The sequence below is a fragment of the Apus apus genome, chromosome 1, assembly GCF_020740795.1.
Source record: "Apus apus isolate bApuApu2 chromosome 1, bApuApu2.pri.cur, whole genome shotgun sequence".
Classification (NCBI taxonomy): Eukaryota; Metazoa; Chordata; class Aves; order Apodiformes; family Apodidae; genus Apus; species Apus apus.
This window is the reverse complement of record NC_067282.1, coordinates 143,365,339-143,381,037: the sequence shown is the minus strand read 5'-3', so window position 1 is coordinate 143,381,037 and position 15,699 is coordinate 143,365,339. Positions and strand designations below refer to the sequence as shown.

At 43.8% G+C, this 15,699-nt stretch overlaps 1 protein-coding gene across 1 annotated transcript in view; it reads right to left on the bottom strand.

The window, feature by feature from the left end:
* Positions 1-15,369, bottom strand: part of RESF1 (retroelement silencing factor 1) — a 43,708-nt gene extending 28,339 nt beyond the window's left edge. The window contains exons 1-2 of the mRNA XM_051614363.1: positions 15,267-15,369; positions 10,289-10,371 (exon numbers count right to left, since the gene is read on the bottom strand). The gene's annotated coding sequence lies outside the window, so the exon portion shown is untranslated. The remainder of the gene's footprint in view (positions 1-10,288; positions 10,372-15,266) is intronic.
* Between the last annotated feature and the right edge of the window lie 330 nt (positions 15,370-15,699).

The window sequence follows — 15,699 nt, the reverse complement described above, 5'->3', positions numbered from 1 at the left end:
CAGGGTTAAAATGGCCAGGGGCTCTAAATACAGTTTAGTGGGACAAAAAACATTACACCTAAGCATCCCATAGGATTACGTTCAGCTGAAATATTATTTTGCAGTACCCAGAATTTATACCTCAGTAAGGACCAGCCTACTAGGTGGAGATGAATGAGTGACACAGTACGTATTACATGTGCAATAGACTTTTGAAGCTTATAGGCAACAAGCTTATTGGTGCCAGGGAGCACTGCTTGAACTAAAAGTACATGACATTCAACCCAGATATCAAGTAGGGGTAAAAATTATAAGAGTAAAAATAAATTTGAACCAATATGGAAAGGCACTTACACTGTTATTATTTTGTACTTACTACACAATGAAAGTTGCAGGAAAAGACTCCTGGATTCATCATCCACACATAAAAAAAGGCGGAAGACGAAACAACTTGAATCTCTCTCGCTCACCTGAGAACCACAGCTGATCCAAAAGTGAAATCGGGATTTATCTGCAGCAGGAAACTCCCACAACACCAGCAAATTGACTATGGAACCCCTAATCCTGCACAAGAAATCAATAGTTACTATGATCCAACTACACCCTGATTAAGGTTTTATTACGTATCTTCATACAAAGTTGCTACGTCATGGTGACCTGTATCAACTAAAAAGGAGTACTCAGAACAGTCAACAAAAAACCTTGATGACTTCACATCACAACGCAGAAGAAATATGTGTTTTGGAGAGAGAAAAGAAAGACTGAGAATACCATTGGTGCAACATTCTCTTTGGGTGGTCATCAACAGCCACAGGAATCTTTAATCTCATGCTCCATCCCATGGTAGCCTTGTTGGTTTTGATTCTATTATGTCTATCACTCACAAAATAATGTTGACAATGAGTAGGCACTCTGAGAGATTCCAAGAACTCTGTTTAAAATATTAGCAGGTATGCTGAATAAAACAAAGGGGGGACTGCTGGGGAATCAGATGTTTATTTGAAGAATATCAGAACTAATTGTGTGATCACTTAAAATTAGGTTGAGTTGAAACTTGTTTTACTTAGTTTAGGAAGAGTGACTTAAGTGCTGAGGCCTTAGGCTGCAAATCTTAACTGAACTTTAGTTGATATTCTGCCTAGTCAAAATGGAGAAGTACTGGGAGTAGCCTTGCAGGATGAGATAAAACAAACCAAACCTATTATACAAGGAAAAGGCCTTCATTTGAAGCTGTTCCATCTTAAGTCAGCAGAAGATAGACAAGATCCTGGTGCAAATAAGATGGAAGGCTGATGAAACTGCAGGAGCAGAAAAAATCTGAAAGATATTACTTCAATCATTGTAGAGGAAGAGCAGCTACTAAACAAACTGGACAGAAGACCATGCATGTCACGTAAACAGGCATGTAGTAGATCGTGAGGCATTAAACAGCACAGGGAAACAACCAAGGGAGGGTTCCAGCTCCAGCTGAAATAAACTGACTCTGTGGCAGAATTTAGGATCCAAAGTCTACTTTACAATGGGGGGATAAGGCCGGATAGAGTTGCAGCTAGACTCCTTGCTGATACCAAGTTAAAAAGCAAGGCAGTCCAGTCTGAACCTCATTACTCAGCAGGAGGGTCTTCCTCAACTCTTCTGTAACAGGAAGATACTGCCCACTCATCTGTTTTGTAAAAGGGTATGATTTTGATACGTTGCTGAGGGAGTCCCTCCCTTGAGTCATGAGGTTCAGAATGGACTTCTGGTTTCTACACTTCCTCTTAAGGAGGAGCCTAGGTGCAGCTTCATCCACCCTTAGTTCCAGACTTGATCAAAGGTTTATGACTAAAGGACTGTACATGTGAGGCCATTTATCAGAGTCAACACTTGCCTGTTTCACAGTCCTGCCCAGCACTTTCAGTAAGACAGTTTTGCAAAGTTGTAAAGATAGGTAATTTATTAAGGTGACAGATATAACAAATTCAGAATTGCTGTTGATAAGTACAATTCCTACAAAAATTGAGATCAAGTTAATAATTCCCAGATAGCATACAAGAAAGTTTGAGGCACAAGTCTTATCAAAGAGGTGTCTCTGCTGTGGGGAGGAGAGAGGTCCAGGCCCATCAACCCATCCAGGTTGTTGTCATTCTCTTTCTCAAAAGTCAAGGATTCTAAAAGCTAGTTTTATACCTATTAATGAGGTGGATCACATGTCAAGAGCTGACTGACTCCTAGCAGGCTAATGGTGCTATTAATTAAGAGGTGAGAAATGCAAACACTTACTACAGACATAGACTCCTCCTCTGGTTTTGTTGATATAACCTCTGGCTATAAGACCTTCACCTCATCCCAGCAGTCTCAGTAATGTCTGGGTTGTAAAACTTCCAACATCTGTGCTGTGTCTTAGCCAGATAAACAAGATGCTCATCCTTTCACCCCTGCCATTGTCAGGTAAAAGATAACTTCATGAATTAGCCTGTACTCGGTACAAGGTACATACATCACCTCCACTGCATTCCAGACTTCAGCAGTTACGGTCACTCTGCATCACAAAGACAAAGAAATCTGTACGTGGCAAGCTGGGCAGTTTCCCACTGCATCCTCACCAGCAGCCAGCATCAGGCACGCAGGCTTTGACCCACAGCCCTGCTCCTGTGTTGCACCAAAGGGCAAAGTAATTTGGCAGAAAATAAACTCCCTTGTGTTCCAGCTTGTCCTCAGACATCAGACAGGCTGGGTAATTCCAGTACCCAGTCGGGTACTGCTGACCTCTCTCACACTCCATGTCCACAGCCCCTTCTCCTTACTTTCCAAGCCCATCCCTCTCCTACATCCTCAGCTAAAAAAGTATTTACTCCAGCATTAGCTGATTTACTCTCCCAAGTGCTTTAGAGATGGCTACAGAGAACAGAGCCAAACCTGCCACCATACACAAGACCAAGTTATCATGTGTGGATTGGGCTGGGCTTAGATTCTGAGTGATACCCATTTTGGCATTACTAGCCCAGTCACATTGAATATATTGAACTATCATTATTACAGATGCACTAATATCATGATACACTTTTGGTCTAGTCACGTTCCATGAACCAGCATGTTCAATAAGAACTCTCACAGCTAGACTGATGAATAGTGCAGTTTATTGAAGCAAAAGAGGCACACATTATTTTGGATTGCCAGTGATAAATTCACTGTCTGCAAAGCACATGCAAGTACCAAGAATATGAGTAATACAGCCTGGCTACACACAGGGAGCGGTAAAGTGACTTCATAGAGGTTTCTAAGTTTGCCAGGGAAGCACTCATTATAACCAAGTGTTCAAATCTTACCCAAAAACATGCCTACAAGCCAGAAGAGAGGTTCAGCCTGTCGACTGATCTCAGATGTCAGGGCTGGTCCCCATGATGGCATCTTCCCTGACATCCTTTCTTGCTTAAGCCATTTTTATGTTGTTTTTTACCTTTCAGATGAAGCTTGAGTGAGTGACTCTAGTAATTCATACTGATGTCAGTTATTAATTGAAATGTATAACATTTGGGAGGGAAATATCACATTTGGGAAAAACAATCTAACATAAAATAGCACTTAGGGGACACACAAAATAAAAACAGGGGTTAGATAACAGGGAAACAGTAAGAGGTAGACAAAACCATATTCCAGTTACAGAAAAACATGCCCCAAGTAGTCAACAGCCCGGCCTTGAGACAGGCCTGTAAGACAGATGAAAGGGATGAAAAGGAGCACTATCTTGCTTACAGCCTTGAGCACTGTGTGGTAAAACACTGAGTAATTGAAATCACTGTATTCATATATTAATGAGCTATGAGCATACCAAGATACACACCCACAGGCTAGAGGGAAACCTACTAACAATAACCCCCTTACTCTTTGAGTGGTAGTAGTGAAATTCTTAAGCATTGCCACTTCAAATGGAAGCAAAGAATGAGTTGACCAATTGTGTGAATGACAGAATAATGTTAGAGATAAAGCTCTTTCTCACATTTTGGGGTATAAAAATAGCACTTGTGTTTTGGGAAACTGAGCTTGCTTTGTGGAATACCCCCCTGCTACCTTTTCTGCACAGAACTGGGTATTAAAAAAAGTATCTTGACTCTGGGTGTGGATTGGCTTCTTGCACACCAGGTGATGGACCCCACTTTTGGGACAACACTACCTTTGTCATGATTAGACTAAAATTTTCTCACTTAGTGTTTAAAGGAATAGACAAGAAATACTCAGAGCACAAGTTCAGTGAAGGGTGGTCACACCTTGGAGGCAGGTAGCTTTAAGGATGGAGGTGTGGTTTGGTATTATAATGACATTATAATGAGCAAAGTTCACCTAAAGGATGGTATTATGTCAAAAAGTGACAGACTGTTCACTCAGGGTATAAAATATGCAGCTTATCTGTTCCATAGTACCTTCAGATCCCTGTGCTACCACATAGTCTGGCCACGGTGTCTCCACTCCACTCAATCCCCCATGCAGTTTCTCTTAAGAGACCACACCAAGCTCCCCTGATGTTGCCAACATCTAGGAATGCCTGGCGAACTACCATGGTGCAAAATCTTTGCTCATCAGCCACATTCCACCCTCAGAGTTTCTTCAGTGCTGTACCCTGCCATAAAATGTGAAGTTTAATTTCTAAATCACTTCCAGTAATTATTCCACATCCAGCCACAAGCACTGAGCCCCCCACTCACTCCATTCACCCTGCTGAGGATCTCACTTGCACCAATTGCTAGCGCTGCAGGCCAGGGGGACCTGTATCCCCAGCCTGATCCCATCAAATCCACTCACATCTGTCCCCTCAGTAGCTGGCCCTTCAGACAGAAAGTCAGTGGGACAAATGGCCCAGAGATGCCAAAACCTCTAGTCTGACTCCACTTCCGAGCCCTGTTATCAACTCACTCTGGTCTCCTAAGAAGACGGCACCTAGTCCTTGCAGCACTCACACACAGGGCACAGAGAGCGAGATTACATAGATAGTTAAGGACTTAAGAAGATACGACTGACTCACAGGGCTCAGACAGACCTCCTGATCAGCCACAGTTTACACATGACTGGCCCCTTTTATACATACCCTCTTCTGTCCATTCCCCCTCTGCATAGTTTCACCATCCTGTTCCTCCCACACACACCTGAGACTCCCAGGTTTGCAACATAATCAGCTTAAAAGTCTAGGTTTGCCTACAGGCTCTCAATGGCCCATCTATTAGGAAGACTGTCAAGGTTTGTTTCTTTCCTTCATATTTGCCCATCAGGTTTATCTATCTAACTTCTCTTTGTTTCCCTCTTTTCCCTATAATCCCTTTTGACAAGGTCTTTGATCAGACAGCCTTGTAAAATAAACATTCTCACATCCCACACACACTTCTTAATTAGCACAGCTGATGAGGTTTGCTGCTTCTTATTATCCCCAGTATTGTTTGTCCTCTATTTATTCCTTCCCTCTTACCAGCCCCATTTATACTGAACAGGTCCTTGAGCAAATACCCTTAGTGGAGCAGGTGCTCTCACCACCTTCCACATAACCTTCCACTCAACACATTCCCCAATTTTATTGCTGGCAAACAGTGTCCTGGAAATGGTGCTCTTTCACTGCCAACACAGGCCATTCTTTTAACTCTCAGTCTGGTATTTCTCCTGATGCTTTTTTCCACATTTCCATTGATGTGTCAGTCACAGCAATTTAAATATTAATGTTACAAATCTGAAAAATTATGTTTCAATAAGGGTATTTGTGGCAGAATGGCAGGACTATTAAAGACTTAAGAAATGCTTAGGGAAAAGCGGAATATGTAAGAACAAAAAGAGAGGGAAATAGGTAGGGAGAATTAAAGGGGCTGGTCACACTTAAGCAAGGTCCAGTTGGGACCTGGCTTACCTGACCAGGGGCTCATAGTTTTAAGGTTAGCAACTGAATTGACCAGAGTGCCAACACCTGGAGGAAAGACCATAAGGCTTGGAGGTCTCAGTGACAGCAAATGGAGAGACTGGTGTGCAAGGGAAGTCTGGGTGCCAGCAACTGGAAAATGACCTGCACTCACAGGGCTACATACGTAGTCAGCAACTGGAGAGACCAGGGGTGTGCAAGAGATCCAAGCGCAAGTAAAGGGACTTCGGTGTGTATTTTCCCATAGTGGATTTATGCCAATGTGTGTGGGTGTGCAAGAGTAATTTCAAGCTGCTCTAGCCAGAGAGGAAGGAAAGCCCAAAATACACAACCAAAAACACACTAGTAGCAAAGTCTATGACCCAATACTCACATACTCATGCATCACTTGCATACACAAAATCAGTCAATAAAATTATTAACTGTTAAAAATCCTGGTCAATTTTCTCCAGATTATGCTGAATATGATTCATAAGACAACAGCTGATAACTCCTGCGTGTGCCTGACAGTACAGACCTGCACACTACACTCTGCAGAACTATTTAATACCCTTCAGACTGTACTCAAATAGCGTTTCTTGTAGCCAGCACTTAACAACGTGAGAAACTACAATTATACAATTCCATTTTAAAACCTATTCAGAGATAGCATTAGAAAAAATTTAAAAAATAGGAAAAATCACTCCTTGTCTCTTGGGAACAGGCCTGATTCAGACTCCTGAAGCTACAGGATCACATCTGGCAACGCTGCCACAAGAGTCACAGGGATGGTGGTGACAGCCAGAAGGGCAGCAGGAAAGAAGCCATTCTTCTCACCAGGAAGGAGGTAATACAAACACCATGCCATATATCAACAATTTCAAGTGCTAGATACAGAAAAATCTGAGTTTGTCATAGGCAGCATCTAAACTGAACTCAAAGAGCTTAATCTGAAAGACAAAAAGTGAATTTTCTGCAAGCACCATGGAGTCTAGGCATTTGGAAGAGCCATACTTTACTAGGAGTTTTAAAATTCTAGTTCTCCACCATACCAAGCAATATACCATATTCAGCAAGAGAAGTCACTGATCAGAACAAAACAAAATGTTCAAGATTGTATTTGACTGCTTGATGGTATCAGCCAAGCAATTATTGCCTACACTCCTCAGGGGAAAAATTATGTTCACTTTTACTAATAGTCATAAGCATGAGAAAGCAATTTTTAACACAAAATCAGAAGACTTACAGGAAAAAGGCATTAGTAGCAGGAATCATATTTGTGTAATAAATAAAATTATGTTTGTTAATCAAATCAGGCTTTCTTAAAGGCTGGTGAAAAATTACAAAGTTTTGACCCTTCACATACTTAAATCACAAGATATCTAGTGTGCTTTGACACCTCAATACCTAAATCACAGGCATCTGGTGTTCTTTAACACTTCAAAGGGAAGAGCTAAGCTGTGCGATAAGCTGTAAAGGTTCACCCATAGGACACTGATAAAGATGAGGAGCCTTCAGCCTCACGACCATCAGGAGGTGGGACAAGACCGATCCTCTAGCAATACGTCGCTGAGATACAAAGTATACCAGGATTGACACATATACGGGAACCAGAAGAGTATATAATCAGCTACTTTCGGGAAGTGGGTGCGCGCCATTGGCGGAGCAAAGACTCCCCGGCCGCCCAGCGCTGTTTTGCTTGCTGCCGCTTGCTTAATAAACCAATTTGATTAATTGGACTGGTTCCTGTCAATTATTGGGACACAATCTATAACAGGAAAAAGGAAACCAGTCAGAGCCAGGGAATTACATTGGCTCAAGTAAGCGGGCAGGGGAGGTGCATTGGGAATGTGCCCCACAATAAGAAGCACTTGTGTAAAGCTATGATCCCCTTGAATAGGAAGCCACCAGCTGACTGGTTATTACCAGCAAAGAATACCAAATGGGTCTGCTCCTCCATTGGAGTAACTCCTTGCTTATCGCTGAAATTATTCAATGAAAACCAGGATTATTGTATCCAAGTGTTAATAGTTCCTAAAATTATATATCACCCAGAGGAATTTGCCTATGAATATCAAACAGTCCCAAAACACCATTTGAATAAACGGGAACCCTTTACAGCCCTAACAGTAGCCACGCTGGTAACTTTAGGTGTAGCTGGAGTCGGTACAGGGACAGCCTCCTTAATTCAACAAAATAAACAATTCAATTCCCTTAGAGCAGCTGTAGATGAAGACCTAGAAAAAGTAGAGAAATCTATTAGTGCTTTAGAAGCCTCCCTGAGATCCTTATCAGAAGTAGCATTACAAAACCGTCGAGGACTGGACTTATTGTTTGCACAGCAAGGGGGGTTGTGTGTTGCTCTAGATGAGGAATGCTGCATATATGCAGATCACACTGGAGTAGTTAGAGACACCATGACAAAACTACGAGAAGGATTAGAAAAAAGAAAGAAAGAAAGAGAAGCACAGCAAAATTGGTATGAATCTTGGTTCAATTATTCCCCATGGATGACTACCCTATTGTCTACGATCGCGGGACCTATGATACTATTAATTTTGGGATTAACATTTGGTCCTTGTATATTGAACAAATTAATTGAAATTGTAAAGGGCAGGCTGGAAGCTGCCCATTTAATGCTTATCAGGGCTAAATACGAGCCATTAGATAAGGAATCGGCAATGGAAGAAACATTAGCTTTAAGTTACGCTGAACTCCAAAGATTTGATGAACAAAATGGTAAAAGAAAAAGGGGGGATTGTAATAAATAAAATTATGTTTGTTAATCAAATCAGGCTTTCTTAAAGGCTGGTGAAAAATTACAAAGTTTTGACCCTTCACATACTTAAATCACAAGATATCTAGTGTGCTTTGACACCTCAATACCTAAATCACAGGCATCTGGTGTTCTTTAACACTTCAAAGGGAAGAGCTAAGCTGTGCGATAAGCTGTAAAGGTTCACCCATAGGACACTGATAAAGATGAGGAGCCTTCAGCCTCACGACCATCAGGAGGTGGGACAAGACCGATCCTCTAGCAATACGTCGCTGAGATACAAAGTATACCAGGATTGACACATATACGGGAACCAGAAGAGTATATAATCAGCTACTTTCGGGAAGTGGGTGCGCGCCGTTGGCGGAGCAAAGACTCCCCGGCCGCCCAGCGCTGTTTTGCTTGCTGCCGCTTGCTTAATAAACCAATTTGATTAATTGGACTGGTTCCTGTCAATTATTGGGACACAATCTATAACATTTGTCATACAAATTAATGTATCCTAATAGTTTATTCAGAAACTTACAGATCAAAGCTTTTCTGATACTAGCATCAGACTCCTTTAAATGGGAATATTTTTGTCTCTATGTACGTAATTGAAATATATACCTGTAAGTGTGTATCTATAGCACATGCTTTTTAGTTTTATCACTATGATGGAAGAGGTCAGCTAGTGATAAGCCAGAGTCCAAAAGATATAACTTTCCTTGAATGGAATTACACTATTTGGAACATACCTACACCCCTAATGCTAGATTGACATTTCTACTTATCACTTTCTGGAAACAACTGTGAAATGCAGAGCAACCATGAAACGTAGGGAGCTGGAGATATATGCACAAGTTTTAAGGCACATTTAAAGAAATGACATCTCCAGTAGTTGTACCTCCTTTTAGAAGTGTTGCTCTAAAAATCATTCAACACCTAATGACTAATTGGAGGAAAGTTTGCAGTCTAAGTACAGAATACCAGCTGAAGTGCAAATTAAGAAGTGAATTGAATTTCAGTCACAGAAACAACAGTAATATTTCACCAGTACATGCTACAAGAGCTCTTTATCATATTTGTATTTTATGGAGACCATTTATAACTGCAACGTGGCATATTACTAGCCTCAAGATCACACGAGTGTTTTGTCAAAAAAAGTATAGCTGTGAAAATGCCTTTCTTCTGTGCTGATTTGAGAACTTTCTCATATACTGTAAGTTACATTATCACACTTCCTTTCATTAAATGGTCTTCCTTGCAATTCCTCCTAGTATAAATCCTCCAGATGTTTTTGGTTTACATTTTCACTGTCCTTTGCAGTTTTGAGACTGTTGAGAACGTAGAACTCTCATGTTTATCAGAAAGACAATAGTCAGAACGATCCCAGTAGTGCCTAGCAATCTAACATGTGAAAAAGCAAAAATCCATTCCCTGTCAGCAATAGTGAGGCACAAGAGTCCTTCAAAAAACTGTGGCTGTAACAATATGAAGTACAGCTACAAAATACTTTGAGAAGGAAAGTCAGGTTAAGAAGTTTACATTTTCCCCCAAGTGCCATTTTCTTCCTCATTTCCGTATCATCATGTGCTCTGATACTGCTACTCGTGGTAATTCAGGATGAACCAGATTACAGGTAATCGCTCCCTTGTTTCCAATTATTTTTTTTTAAAAAAAAAAAAACGACCACTTACTTCAGTCACGGTGTTAGTGCATCTCTTCTGACAGATGCGCAGCACTCCCTGGAAAAGCAGGAGCTTGTTATTGGTCTTTGCTCCTATAGAAGGGAAAGCAGAATCATAGAATGGTTTGGTTTTGAAGGAACCTTAAAAATCATCTAGATCCAACCACCTGTTTTGGTTTGGCGGGTTTTTTGGTAGCGGGGTAAGGGCCCCAGGAGAGGCTCCCGTAGGAAGCTGAGAAACTCCCCCTGCTCCAAAACCCAGCCAAGGAGAGAGCCATTAGAGGGACAATAGATGTGCCTCTGTAATTACCATAAGAAAGAACTGAGATAAGACCTGAGCAAAGGAGCACTTAAAGGAGAAGAGCTGAGCTGGAGAGGGGGAAGGACTCCTGAAGGAGAGGTTCGTGGAGGACCCTCTCCCATGGGAGGGACCCCGTGGGGAAGTGTTAGAAATGAAATGTAGTGTTGTTTTTGCGTTCTAGTGTTAGAAACATAGTGTCGGGTTTGTTTTTTTCATATATATCTCCTAGTGTTAGGAATATAATAGTTTGTTTGAGATAAGTGAGATATCTGCACATTCCAAGGACACCTGGAGTGGTTTATGGCCCAAGAAACTGAGGGAGTGAATTGGACTCCATCTGGGGAGGAAGGATTTATGGCCCAAGATAAGACCGAACAAAGTCACTTCTATATTGCTCCTCAGGGCAGGATGACACCAGATTTGTTAATTGGGAAGACAGCCAAGGGGGCAAGAAAGGTCAAAATTTTACCTTACAAGGTAAAAAGTAAACCACTAGAATGGTATGTGTAAACAGGGGCAGGAAACTTACAGGATAATTTGAAGCGTCAGATAGGCTGTAAACCCTGGAGTACCCAGCCAGTGGGGAAACAGGGAACTTTGCGTCGGGAATAGGGAATATAAACCGTTATTCACCTTCCTATGGCTGTGCCTACTTGTTTAGGTCACCCATTCTTGCAAGAATGTAAATAAACTGTGCTTCGCTGAAGGATCTGTGTGGGCCTGCTCATTGTCACGACAAACGTTTCTCACAGAAACAGGGAAGGACCGTAAGGAATCCTTCTTCCTGAGCCTGTGAAGTGACTCTAAACCCCACCCCCTGTCCCCCTGTGCCGCTGGGGGGAAGGAGGGAGAGAAACCGGGAACAAAGTGATTTCGGCCCACGAAGAAGGGAAGGGTGGGGTAACATGCAAGCCCTGCTCTGTGTGTTTTCTGTGTCCTGTGTGCGTTTGATTAGTGGGAAATTAAATTATTATTTTTTCCCCAAGTTCAGTCTGTTTTGCCCAGGACCTTAATCAGTGAAGAACCCTCCTTGTCCTTTGTCTCGACCCGTGAGCTTTTAGTTGGGCTTTGTCCTCCTCACACCGGAGTGCATAAAGGCAAAGAAAAGCAATCACCTAACACTAACAACCATAACATGTGTTTTCATAATTTTTCCTTGCCTTTTTTTTTTCCCCGTCCTCTCAAGAGCCACGAGCACACTACGATTTCTCCCAAGCCTTCACAGTCAGACTTAGCAAAGCATAAGCTGATCTAGGAACTAAGACAGCTGAATGGCACCTTCTTGGCTTCCTACACCCTCCACTCTTTCTTTGCTGTCTTGAGCCTTCCCTTCTGACTCCTTTTAAATTATGACTTGAGGAGCATTGATCTCCTTTCTGTGCCCACCTGTTGATTGTTAGTCATCAACAAGAGAAGAAAGGCTCAACATCGAACTAACAGGTTAATTATTACATTGATTAGGACCAGGAGAAACCACAAACACTGTGACACTCACACATCTCCAGCCCAGTATGTTGCTCATCGTTGCAGGAAACGAAACTGAGCAAGTTCAGCATATACAAGATTGAAGAAATCACTTCCCTTGTTTGTAACGCACAGTCAAAAGTCTGCAGACCCAGGTGACAGCTCAGAAGGTTCTAGTGAGCAGCTCAGCTACTCCCTTACAAGCAAAAGACCTGGCAAGAAGGACAGCTTGAGGAGCACAAACCCTCACCTGGCAAGGTCCACCATCACACCTCTAGTTCAACAGATGAACATATATTGACACAACAGGACCCTTTTGATAATCTTTCCTCACAAAAAAAAAAAAAAAAAAGCAAACAATAGAGCTGGGGAAAAAAATGTTTTGTGTAGTTTTTAGGAACATACAAAAAAATACTATAAAAACATGTTTGCCTGCAGAAAGTTACTGACATAAGTCAGTAACTTGATGGTTTTTAAAAAGCCAGTGCTTAGAGGATAGCCTCCTGCAGATCAGAATATTTTACTGATCTACAATTATTTTAGTTGCAGAGTGGAAGGAAGAAGGAACAAAAAGAGCCTTTATGTTTTAAGTAGAGAACAGAACTGCAGTAACTAAGTAAAAGTTCTTCAAAAACCTGGCAGACCAATGAACTGGAGAAACAGTTTTAGCTATTATTAAGCAAGAAACAAAAACACTTCATACCAGACTTGATATGAAGTGTGATGTAACATTTTTCCCTGCCAAAACATCAGACAATAGATCACTTCCTGAAAAATAAAAAGATAACCAAAATACTGTTTTAACTACAAAGAGGTCTGTGATTACCTGCCTACTTAGAAGGGTTTGGTAAAGGTTCAGGCTGTTGAGACGCAGTTAACTTTCAATAAGTGATCTGAACGTCCAAAGGATGCCCAGACAACAACCAGTTTTGTTCAGGCTACCATGTCTGAGTTCTCCTCCAACATCCCAGTGCAATACCCAGATTCAACCACCCTACTGCTGCCTACCTGTTCATTATGTGGGTATACATAAAATATCAAACCCATGTCCAGAGAACAATGTTGGTAAATAAAAGAGAGTATCCACTGGGGTCCAGTGGGAAGGGAATGAAAATAATCATTGAGGTTACCAATAAGCATGTATCTATGAAGCATCTAAATATTCACTAATAGTTGCTTTGTTAGATCTGACTTTCTGAACTCTGTTGGGATTTTCTTGGATAAAGATGCACAAAAATTTAACAGTAGCAAAGATCACAATCATATGACACTCACAATTGCAGTCAAGGCCCCTGGCAATGTCATATGGTCAAGCAACCCTGGCCAGGAAGATGGTACCGCACAAGAGAGATCCTCAGCCAGCTCTGCTCCGAGATCAGCTTTTATAGGGAAACGTTGCCTTACCTATGCACAATTACTGCCAGTTGTGATCCCAAATCACACTACAAATCACAGATCAACAGCTCTTTCCCCTCCCCCCCCCGAGAGCTTTGCATTTCCCTTCAGTCAGTCTCCACAGTGTGTCCTTGCAGTTTGTGTTAGCCATGTTTGCTTGAATGTCCTGTACAGTTTGCAGGCTACTGTACAGCCTGTTGATGCACATACCTCTTGTGGATGCATAGCATTTGAACTACAGCTGCTGAGCAGAGGAAAGGAGGGGGTCAATCACAAGAGCTTTATCCTTAAACTTTGAAGTGCCACTCCGCTCACTGCAGTGAGCCACATGAAGACTGAACTAAAAGTTCCTGATAAACACCATTAGAACCACCTAGGGACATTGGCTAAACCTTTGCTTTCAGAGTCAGTGGAACTTTTTACAGTGGCACAGCCATCGAGAAAGTGATGGCTTTAATTCTGTGAACAGTACTATAAAAGTTATCTTTAACTCAAATCTGCATTCTCTGCCAGGAATGTCTATCTAAATGTTTTGGGACACCGCCTGGTTAATTAAAAAAATTTGGGTGATAAGAGCCCAGTTAAGGAGCTTCTGATGTTACTGACAAGTTTTACTCCCATCTTTCTCAAATGCAAGAACTACAAATATTTATCAGGATTCACGATGAGCTGGGTTTGTTTTTTTCTATTTTTAAGTTATCCCAGGAGGCTAGTTAAGAGCAGAAAAAGGCCTGACATTACCACAGACCTCCTAGAAAGAGTTGAGTCAACCTCATAACAACTTCTAGGAAAACAACCTCCAGCATTCCTATGGGCTTCTGAAGCATAGCTAGTGCTGGGAAAACCACTCACATTCTAGCTGATGCCTCTAGTTGTCACCAATAGTAGGAGCTTATGAAGCTTCTTTCCTGAAGCATATGATGAAACATGATAAAGACGTGTTGATTCGGTACCTGCTGTTTTCTCACATTCTGTAATAATTTCAACCACACTACTCAAGACAAGCCAAAGCAGAAATAGCAACTTATACCCCTCTAAAATATTTTTTGTTCTCTAGTTATATAAACAGGTTTGCCAGTTCAATCACAAGACTCTTCTGCCGGTGTCTCTCTCTTACACAAGCTGAGCAGCCGCTCCTTACCGCGTACCTCGCCATGCCTGTCGGAAAGGCTGGAGCAAAAATCACTGGCAAACACCGGCCTTCCATAGCAGAGCTTAAAACAGGGGTCTCAAAACACCTGGTCTTCCCCACGCTGCAAGCCAGCAACCCTGAAAGCTATTACATTTATTTTGTTTTGTAATATCCTTCAGTCCCATCTCCCTGGATTGCCATACCCTACAGAGAAAGGCAGTCAATAAGCTTCTCCGGAAGGTGATGGGGGAGGGGGAGGTATCCGCAGGCAAACACTTCAGCCGAAACGCGCGCCTGCAGATCTCATTGTACTTGCTCAGCCACTCGCAGGACGCTGAACTGATGGCAACCGGGTCTGCGAGATGCAGCAGCCCCCTCCCTGCCGACCGCCGCTCCTCACGGCGCCCGCGGGGCCCCACACCCCCCAGACGGAACCCTTCGCCCGCCCAGAGACCCGCGGCCGCACAGGGAGGCCGCCGCGGCCCTGCCGGGCCCTCGCCTGCAAGCGGCCCTGGACCGCTCCGCCCGCGGCCTCCCCCTGCTACCCCGCCGCGGAGCCGGAGAGGCTTCCAGGAGCCCGTCCCGAGGAGACGGCACCCGCTCCCCGCAGCCAGCCCCGCCGAGGGGGCGGCGCGGCCCCGGCCGGCTTCCCCCGCTACCAGCCCCCGGCCCCTCGCCACCGCCGCCCGTCCTCACCGATCCCGGCGCCGCCGGACGGGGAAGTCGGTCAGCGCGCAGAGGCGGAGCCAGGGCCCTGGGCTCCGCGGAGGCGGAAGAGGAGCGCGGCCACCGGCGCTGCCGCTCCCGCGGGCAGCCAGAGGCCGCTGGGCAGGCGCCAAGGCCCGCCCCGAGGCGGGGCCCTCCGCGAAGCCGCGGGCGGGAGGAGAGCCCGCCGTGCCCTTCGCTGCGCTGCCTGCAGTCCCGGCCGGACAGTGCGAGGCCGGCGGGGCGGGGAGGGTGAGGCCTGAGGCGGCCGGGCCCTGCCGGCCTCCCCGGGCTGCGGTGCGAAGGCAGCGACGTGCAGTGCGGATGCTGCGGCCTGCCGGGGCCGCCTCGGAGGGCCGGCTCGGCCGGCGGGAGCAGGAGTTTGCCTCTGGTTTCACGGGGTCACTGCCTGAGAGCTGCGCAG